At 43.2% G+C, this 10519-nt stretch overlaps 1 long non-coding RNA gene across 1 annotated transcript; it reads left to right on the top strand.

The window, feature by feature from the left end:
* The first annotated feature begins 2325 nt into the window (after positions 1-2325).
* Positions 2326-4839, top strand: LOC111560832. The gene is made up of 2 exons (XR_002742959.2): positions 2326-2729; positions 4530-4839. It is a non-coding gene; the product is annotated as an uncharacterized LOC111560832 (long non-coding RNA).
* The last annotated feature ends 5680 nt before the right edge of the window (positions 4840-10519 follow it).

Below are 10519 nucleotides of genomic sequence, written 5' to 3'. Positions count from 1 at the left end.
GGCTTTGTCTCTTAACTGTTTACTTTTTTCCAGATCACAAAAATGAAGCATCTCTACATAGAGAAAAGTCTGGAAAGACATATGCCAAAATGTTAACAGCTGTTATCTTTACATGATGTGAGTTAAGGGGACTTGTTTTCCTTTGTGCCTTCCAAGTTTTTTGCATTGAGCACAAAATGCTTTTGTAATTAGGGGCGCATGGGTGGCTCAGTTGGTTAAATGTCCGACTCTTGGTTTTGATGCAAGTCATGATGTCGGTAGTTTGTGAGTTTGAGCCCCACATTGGGCTCCGTGCTGACAGTGCACAGCCTGCTCGGGATTCTCTCTCCACTCTCTCTTTGCCCCTACCCCACTTGTGCTCTTTCTCTTTCTCTGTCACTCTCCTCTCAAAAATAAACTTAAAAAAAAAAGCTTTTGTAATTAGAGAAGAGCCCAAAGAATATTATCACATTAAAGATAATACATAGGGTGCCTGGGTGGCTCAGTTGGTTGAGCGTCCGACTTTAGCATAGGTCATGATCTTGCGGTTTGTGAGTTCAAGCCCCGCGTTGGGCTCTGTGCTGACAGCTTGGAGCCTGCCCCTCGTTGGGCCCTGTGCTGACAGCTTGGAGCTTGCTTCCCATTCTCTGTCTCCCTCTCTCTGTGCCCCTCCCCTGCTCACACCCTCTCTCTCAAGAATAAATAAAGATAATACATAGTCCTTGTAGACAATTAGGAAAATGTAGAAAATCATCCTACCACCTAGAGATAACCACCCTTGATCTTTTAAAATGTAAATGTTATGGAAAGGTTCTTTTTCTTGGAACAAGGACAAAGACTATTTTGGCTGTCTCCTACCCCTCTGTCAGACTTTCCTTCTATCATTGGGTGTGGAGCCTTTGTTCTCACCTTTACATTGTTGCTGGGAGTCAGGGGAAACTCAGGGGAAGAAATGGGCTAAGAGAATGGCATGCCTCTTAAGCATTAGAAATAAGAGCATAAAGTTTGCTTCCAAGTATTTCCACTGGAAAATTTTAGGTTAGAAGCTTTCAGAGCAAACTCATGAGAATATGTAGCAGGAGGCGTGAGAACTGGGCCCCTCTCTGTGTGGAGGGGTGTGGGAAGACAGGGAGGGACACAGGTATTGCCCTGCTGGCTGAGAGCAGTGGAATGAGGCGGGTGCTTCTGAAAGCAAATATCCTGAAAAACCTGTTGCTGGCATCCCAGATTCTGGTTCCCACGTGGATCATAAGACCTGAATTCACTTCCAGGGAAATGGCTTTCAGAATGTTTCCTGCTGTGATTGGCTTTAACTGCCTGTAATGATTATCTGTGTGGTAATGTTTGAGAATTCTTGATTGAGGAGACCTTTACTCTCAAATCATTATTTACCATTAATGGGCTCCTGTTATGTGCTAGGCACTGTGCCAAGCACTTCGTCTGTATTATCTCATTTAATACAGAGAGCATTCCTGTAAGATGGGAATATAATTACCATCCTCCAATAGGACAGAAATGCAGGATAAGTAACTTGTCCAAGGTTATGTAGTTAATGAATGGTCAATCAATTCAGGCTTGAAACGCACTAAATCAGAGAGTCCCCTAAAGACTGCTTTTTCTCTCCCTACCATTCCAGAGAGCACCTTAAACAGCTCTGTCATAATCATATTATCTTTTGGGTGAATGCAGGTCAGTACTAGGTACCTTTTAAAATGTACAAGAGTTATGATATGAGTATGTGTGTGTGTGACAAAGTGAGAGTCATCTACCAGTAATTAAATCTGTGTAAATAATTTTCTCAGCTCAGTCTCTTTTCCCCAAGTGTCTTGGCCCCCCATGATCAAGGGGTTTGAGGTAGGTGATAATAATGGCATTTTTTTTTTAATGTTTATTTATTTTGACTGAGGCGGGGGGGGGGGGATGAGGGGTAAAGTGAAAGAGAGAGAGAGAGAGAGAGAGAGAGAGAGAGAGAGAGAGAGAGAGAGAGAGAGAGAGAAAATCCCAGGCAGGCTCCACACTGTCAATGGCTGACATAGGGCTCCTTTTCACAAACCATGAGATCATGACCTGAGCCAAAATCAAGAGCCGGTTGCTTAACCAACAAGGCTTTTTTATTTAAATTTTTAAAAATGTTAATATTTACTTCTGAGAGAAGAGAGAGAATGGGGAGGGGTAGAGAGAGAGGGAGATGCAGAAGATGAAACAAGCTCCAGGCTCTGAGCCGTCAGCACAGAGACCGATGCAGGGCTCGAACCCACGAACCACAAGATCATGACCTGAGCCGAAGTCAGAAGCTTAACCAACTGAGCCATCCAGACACCCCATGATAGTGAAGTTTTTAAAAACCTTTTTTGGGAGGCATGTGGGTAGCTCAGTTGGTTAAGCGTCTGACTCTTGACTTTGGCTCAGATCATGATCTCATTGTCATGGGATCAAGCCCTGTGTTGGGCTCCACAGTGAGTGTGGGCCCTGATTGGGGTTCTCTATCCCTCTCCCACCCCTCCTCCTGCTCTCTCTTCCTCTCTCTAAATAAATAAATAAACATTGAAAGAATAAATAAAAACCTTTTTTTTTTTGAAGTATAGGATTCATCCCCAAAAAATATGCCAATCAGAAGTGCACAGTCCTTAAGAATTTTTCACAAACAGATCCAAATAACCAGCAACCAGATCAAGAGACAACATTACCAGCACTCCAGAAGCAACTTTTTAGGCCCTGCCCCAGCCTCTGCCTCCTCCCCCTTCCCAAAGGTAACCTCTATCCAGATTTTTAACATCATGGATTGAAGTACTTCTTTTTAAAGTTCATATAGAGTCATACAGGTTGGATTATTTTGTGTGCGCTTTCTTGCACTCTGCAGTGTGTTTTCCAGAATCATCTAACCACAGCGATTTTGAGAAGTGGGGGTCAGAAAGAAGAGACAAGAGTAGAACAGTGGTTTTGTTCTGTTTTATATTTTTGTTTTTTATTAATGTACCTAGCTCAGTGCCTCTCATACTTCAAACAAGATCCCCAGACAGATCACCTGGGACTCTTATTAAAATGTAGACTCTGATTCAGTAGGTCTGGGGTGGGGCCTGAGATTCTGCATTTCTTTTTTTTTTTTTTTTTTTCAACGTTTATTTATTTTTTTTTGGGACAGAGAGAGACAGAGCATGAACGGGGGAGGGGCAGAGAGAGAGGGAGACACAGAATCGGAAACAGGCTCCAGGCTCTGAGCCATCAGCCCAGAGTCTGACGCGGGGCTCGAACTCACGGACCGCGAGATCATGACCTGGCTGACGTCGGACGCTTAACCGACTGCGCCACCCCAGGCGCCCCGAGATTGTGCATTTCTAACTAGCTCTTAGGTGGTGCTGATGCTTCTGGTCCACACTTTGACGTGCAAGCACTATTCTCCATCAATAATTTGAAAGGGTGCAGCAAGTATTTGCAAACTCATTCAGTGACTGCAATATAGAATCATTCTAACAGAATAACACTAATGGAAAAGATTGGAGCATAATTTAATTTCTACATCTTATAAAATTTAATTACTTTTTATGTGTTTCTGATTGATATCTTTCTACTTTAAAATATTATTTTTTCAAATAGATGTCAAATACCCATGGTAAACAATTTTTAAAGTATAGAAAGGTAGGGGCAGCTGGGTGGCTCAGTTGGTTAAGTGTCTGACTGACTCCGGCTCAGGTCATAATCTCACAGTTTGTGAGTTCCAGCCTTGCATCAGGCCCTGCTGTCAGCGTGGAACCCACTTCAATAACTTTTTTTTTGTAATGTTTATTTATTTTTGAGAGAGAGAGAGAGACAGAGTGTGAACAGGGGAGGGGCAAAGAGAGAGAGGCAGACAGAGAATCTGACACAGGCTCCAGGCTCTGAACTGTCAGCACAGAGCCCAACACTGGGCTCAAACCCACGAACCGCGAGATTATGACCTGAGCCGAAGCGGGATGCCCAACAGAACCACCCAGGTGCCCGAACATGGAGCCCACTTCAGGTCCTCTGTCCCCCTCTCTGCCGCTCTCCTGCTCACTCGCTCTTTCAAAAATAAATAAATACTAAAAAAATACATGTAGAAAGGCAGACAATGAAAATAAGTTGCCTTGTGCTTAGCTCTTAAGTTTCTATTCCCAGAGGCAACCACTGTTACTGATTTTTTGTGAAATTTTCAATAACCTATACACTTGTATTTTTGTTTTGCACAAGTGGTAGGTTATTGTACATGTTGTTTTGCCCCTTTGCTCTTTTTATTAACAATATGTGTAAGTAAATAGCTAATGGTATATACTCTGGATATTGTTCTAAGTGCTTTCGGTATTTTAACTGTAATCTTCACAACAACCTTGTGCAGTAGATACAATTACTGTTTCCATTTTATGGATGTAATTCAAATCTAGTATACCCTCCAGAGCCTCTATTATGAAACTTTTCCCTAGCTGTACGCATGCATCTCTGCTCCTTAACATTGAACATTTAGGTTGTTTCCAATATTTTGCTATTATAAATAGTGCTGCAATGAACTTTTTAGGCATATCATTGCATACTTGTAGGGATGTATCTATAGAAGAATTCCTAAAAGAAAAATTGCTGAAGGAATTTGCATTTTAAATTGTGGTTGATACTGCCAAGAACCCAAGAATCCAAGGTGAGTTCTGTCCATCTGGTAAGTGAGAGCAGTATTTCATTGTAATTTCAGTTTGCACTTCTCTTATTATAAGTGATGCACCTTTTCGTATGCTCTTAGCCATTTTGATCTTTACTGTGAACCGTTTGTCATAGACTTTTTTACTAAGTTGTTGGTCCCTTGTTACTAATTTGTAAGTGTTCATTTTATATAAAGGAAATTATTCTTTTGTGGTACATGGTGTAGATGATGTTTTTGCTGTGGTTATTTGAGTGTGTATGTGTATAGGTTCTGGGTTTTGTGTCATACTTAGAAAGGACTTCCCACTGCAAGATTATTATTATTTTTTTCAAGTAGGCTTCACGCCCAGCATGGGGCTTGAACTCACAACCCTGATATCAATAGTCGGATGCTTTACCAACTAAGCCAGCCAGGTGCCCCATGCAAGAAGATTATTTTTAAAAACCTGCATTTTCTTCTAGTGCTTCTAAACTTTATTTTTCACTGTTTCATTTTGAGTCATCTAAAATGTATTTTGGAATAAGAAGTGAGATACGGATCCAAATTTATTTTTTTCCAGATGGCTATCCATTGTCCCAACACTGTATACTGAATGATCTATATTTTCTGCACACTTCTTTAATAATCCATCTCTATGTATTTATATACTTCTTTTGTTATATACTATGTTCACATATGTATTTGGGTTAATTTCTAGACTCTATATTCTATTTCCATGTACCAGCACGACTACTGTAGATGTATGGTGTAGTTTTCCTACGTGCTCCTCTTATATTTTTTTGCAATGCTCCTCAAGGTTTAAGGAACAGCATCATAGGTGTTAGCATATGGGGATAGCTCATAGGGGATAGCATGCTGAAGGACCGCAGGTCTCCCAAGGCTTTACAGAGTGATTTGTCTATGATGTCATCCAGCAAGAAGGGACAGTCAGGATAAGAACCCAGGGATTTACCTAGTTCCTCTTTCCAATGCCCCAGACTTAGAGGGTAGAGGTGGTAGAAAGACTGGATTGACTTTTTAGTCACCCTCCACAACTAACAGTTTTCTAAGTCCTATTGAGTCCGTTCTCCCAATTTCTTTTGAATGGGTTCTTCCTGCCATCAGCATCCTCAGATCTCTCTCCCCTGTTCCCCAGACTGCTGCAACAGTTCTGGAAGCTTCCTGACCTCTCTCAACCCAGACCAGCGACTCTGCCTGTTATAAAGTCCCATCCCTCAGCACCTGGGGAATTTGTCTTCGGGGCTGTCATTCCCCTTTTGTAATTAATTAGTTGTGATTATCCACCCTCTCCCCATGTAAGTTGAGTGAGCACAGCATCTTGTTTTATTCATTGCAGTATCCGCAGCATCTTAGCCCCAAATCCTAACCTCAGTTTTCTAAAAATGGAAAGGTAGAATGGGAAAATAATATTTATTTTACAAATCCTTTTGATGATTAAGACAAAGGATCTGTGCCTAGAGGAGGGCCTGGCACGTACCCGTGGTTCAGTAAATAGGCACAATTTCTCACCTTTCCCTCAAATTACTGTTTTTCCCTGGGGTAAAGCATAAAGGAGAAGCTATCCCTTCCCCCGCCACCCCCTCCCCAAGACACAGACAAGTGGAGAAAGACCCTGAATCATTAAAAGGGAAAAAGGAATTTTACGTCTTGACCTTTGAGAACCCAAAAGGCCCAAGTCAGATGGCCTTGCCTAAACTTTGCTCAAGGGCTCCAGATATGTCGGGTGGGGGCTCTTCTACCCGAGTTTCTGACAAGGGAAGCCTGGGGCGGAGACTGGGGCCGGGGCCTGGCGCGGCCTACCCAACGGCTTGGCGGGCCCACTGGGGACCGGACCACACGCGGGGCCACGCGAAGGATCACGCGCGGGCTCGCTCTGCTCCGGCCTTTGCGGAGGCCTCCCGGCGGCCGGCTGGGAAAGGCTCGGCCGGGGGGCGGAGTTGGGGGGGGCGGCGGGACACAGGCCCCTTTGTTCGCGGCGTGGAGGGGACCCAGCTGCAAGCCCGCGCGGAGCGCGGTTGGCCGGCGGGCACCGGGCTGCGGCGGCCTAGGGAGCGCTTCCCCAGAGGGGGCGCCCAGAGACTCAGAGCGGGGGAGCCAGGCAGTTCCAGGTCAGCTGGGTGGGGCCTCCCGCCACTCGGAACAGGGCACCAGCGCCGATGCCGATGCCGGCGCTTCTTTGTTAAAAACGGTCCAAGGTTTTTCTCTTCTGGGAGTAAAATTTCATTGAAGGATTGACTTGGTCGCGAGGAATATAAAAGAACTGTGAGCTCCAGTTTTTCCGCTTAGGTTTTGGGAAACGAGGAAAGCGTCCCTGAGTTTATCCTGAAAGAGCTAAGGAGCATGTGGACAGTAGGCGCCCTGGGAGGGAAGAGGAGGAGAGAGCTGGCGGGGGTGGCTGGAGCCATCTGGGCAGAGCGGAGGCCGGAAAACCTTGCCCGGTGGCTGGAGCCGTGGGGATGCCACACGGAAACAGGGTCTGCAGATGCTTACTGACCAAACTGTGGGTGAAGAGTCCGAGGAAATTGCTGAAGCAAGCAAGCAAACAAACCCATAATCCACTTCAACAAACAATTCTTCATATTTTTTAAGTTTGGTAGCAGAAATCTTTTATTAAAATGAAATATGTATAACATCAATACATAAAATGGTTGAAAATATATTGGTCCTCAAAACATTTAAGTCTTCATTGTTTGTTAGGAAATGCTTTCTTTTTTGTGACCTTGAGGGACCTTCATCGGGCTACCGAGAAAAAAACAAATGGAAAAAAAAAAAAAAGGATAGCCAGAATCATTTCTTAGTTGCTGAAACTTCCATCCTAACATGGAGCATGTATTTCTACCAGCACTATCTCACATTACCCTGAGTTGCAAACTTGGGATGAGAAAAGTGTCAAACCTCGTGGAAATAGACTTTCACAGTGCACCAGTAGCGGTCTTCTAGAAATACAGTGAATATTGTTGGAACTGGGCAGCTTTCTTCCAAACCTACTATAATTTCTTTTAATCAGGTCATGCCCCTTTTTTGCTACCTAGAAACTATTTGACACTATAATCATTGTTCCTAACAGTCTCTGTTCAAGCACATACTGCATACCAGCTACTCTTCCTGTACCTTTGTAAACTTCATTATTTTTAATTCTCAACCATAGTATGTTTTAGCTTAGGTAGTGAACATAACTGTTTACTTTGTGGGTTTTTTTTTTTAATTTTGTTTATTTATTTTGAGAGAGCACAAGTTGGGGAGGGGCAGAGAGAGGGAGAGACAGAATCCCAAGCAGGCTTCGGGCTATCAGCACAGATCCTGATATGGGACTCCAACTCACAAACTGTGAGATCATGACCTGAGCTGAGCTCAAGAGTCACTTAACCCACGGCACCACTCAGGTGCCCCCATTTTGTGGGGTTTTTCAAAATAACCTTATAATATTAACATATTTAATCTTAACAATTATATAGGGTGGACACTAATCCTTACTTTTTTTATAAAGATTTTTTTTTTAAGTTTATCCATTTATTTTGAGAGAGAGCGAACTTGAGTGAGGGAGGGGCAGAGAGAATCCCAAGCAGGCTCTACACTGTGGGTGTAGAGCCTGATGCAGTGCTTGTACCCACAAACCATGAGATTATGACCAGATGCTTAACTGGCTGAGCCACCCAGATGCCCCAAGATTTTTTTTTTTTTTTCAACGTTTATTTATTTTTGGGACAGAGAGAAACAGAGCATGAACGGGGGAGGGGCAGAGAGAGAGGGAGACACAGAATCGGAAACAGGCTCCAGGCTCTGAGCCATCAGCCCAGAGCCTGACGCGGGGCTCGAACTCCCGGACCGCGAGATCCTGACCTGGCTGAAGTCGGACGCTTAACCGACTGCGCCACCCAGGCGCCCCAGATTTTTTTTTTTTTTAAGTAATCTCTACACCCACCGTGGGGCTCAGATTTACAACCCAGAGATCAAGAGGCGCATCCTCTACCAACTGAGCCAGCCAGGAGCTCCCAAACCCTCAATAGTTTTTCAATTAGAAAATATTTTGGGGCCGCCTGTGTGGCTTAGTTGGTTAAGTGACTGACTTCCGCTCAGGTCATGACCTTGCGGTTCGTGGGTTCGAGCCCCGCCATGGGATCTGTGCTGACAGCTCGGAGCCTGGCGCCTGCTTCAGATTCTGTGTCTCTGTGTCTCTCTGCCCCTCCCCCACTTGCACTCTGTCTCTCTGTCTCTCAAAAAATGAATAAACATTAAATAAAATATTTTGAATGCTCGGAAAAGTTTTGAGACAAATACAAATCTCAGTCTTTTTCCATATTTGATTTTGATATTTTGGAAAGATAAAACATTGTAGATACGGTGGAAGCCTCCCAGGAACTACTCCCTGATTTCATTCCCATTTCTCCTTTCTCTCCCCAGACATGCATTATTTGAAATTGGTATCTATCTTCCCCTGCATGTTTTATTCTTTTCACTACATTCGTATACCCATATATGAAATAAAAATACATCAATTTATTTTTAAGACTTATCCACTTTGATATGTAGGTCTAGTTCATTCATTTAAACTGTTACTTCTCCATTGTATGATCACAACACAATCATTTCATTCTCCTATTGATGGACATTTGGTTTCTACTTTTCGTAATTTGAACAATGCTGCAATGCATATTTTTGCTTGGGTCTTTATTACACAAGAGAGTTTCAGGCTGGTTTTTAGGAATGCACATCTCCAACTCTGGTAGATATTGCCAGGCTCTCACAGTGGCTATAAAAGCAACATTTTCACCAGCAGTAGCTGAGAGTTCCTTTTGGTCCACAATCTCAATAGTACTTAGTATTGTCAGATGTTTTAATTTTTAACAACCTAATGGATGTGAAATGATAATCCATTTCTGTCTTAATTTCTATTTCCTGAATTACTAGCGAGTCTGAGCATCTTTTTGAATGTTTATGGGACACTGGATTTTTCTTTCTTTGATTTGTCTTTGCTCATTTTTATTTACTTACTAATTATAGAAATCCTTTATGTATTCTGGACCAATCGCATATCAGCTATATATGAGGCAAAAACCTTCTCTTGGTTGCAACTTTTCACTTTTTTTTTTCTTTTTGTACAGAAGTGTAAACGTTAATGTAGTCAAATATATTGCATATTTTACTTAATAGCTTTTTGTGACTTAAGAAATTATTTCCAGGGCACCTGGCTGGCTCAGTCAGTGGAGCATGCAACTCTTTTTTTTTTTGATGTTTATTTTTATTTTTAAGAGAGACAAAAACAGAGTACAAGCTGAAGAGGGCAGAGAGTAAGAGAGACAGAGCAGGCTCCAGGCTCTGAGCTGTCAGCACAGAGCCCAGCTCGGGGCTCATACTCATGAACCATGAGATTGTGACCTGAGCCGAAGTTGGTGCTTAACCAGCTGAGCCACCCAGGAGCCCCTGGAGCATGCAACTCTTGATCTCATGGTTGTGAGTTCAAGCTCCACATTGGGTGTAGAAATTACTGAAAAATCAAATATTTAAAAAGTAGGGGCGCCTGGGTGGCTCAGTTGGTTGAGCGTTCAACTTTGGCTCAGGTCATGATCTCGCAGTTTGTGAGTTCAAGCCCCACATCGGGCTCTGTGGTGACAGCTCGGAGCCTGGCGCCTGCTTCAGATTCTGTGTCTCTGTCTCTCTCTGCCCCTCCCCCACTTGGGCTCTGTTTCTCTCTATCAAAAATAAATGCAAAAAAAAAAAATTAAAATTAATAAATAAATACATAATAAAAAGTGACAAATAGGAGGGGTGCCTGAGTGACTCAGTCGGTTAAACGTCTGACTTTGGCTCAGGTCATGAATTCGAGCCCCGGATTACACTGTGTGCTGACAGCTCAGAGCCTGGTGCCTATTTCAGACTGTGTGTCTCCCTCTTTCT

The sequence above is a fragment of the Felis catus genome, chromosome B3 (assembly GCF_018350175.1).
Source record: "Felis catus isolate Fca126 chromosome B3, F.catus_Fca126_mat1.0, whole genome shotgun sequence".
NCBI classification, from domain to species: Eukaryota; Metazoa; Chordata; class Mammalia; order Carnivora; family Felidae; genus Felis; species Felis catus.
Note: the sequence above shows the minus strand (reverse complement) of the source record. Positions and strands in the feature narration are given on the sequence as shown.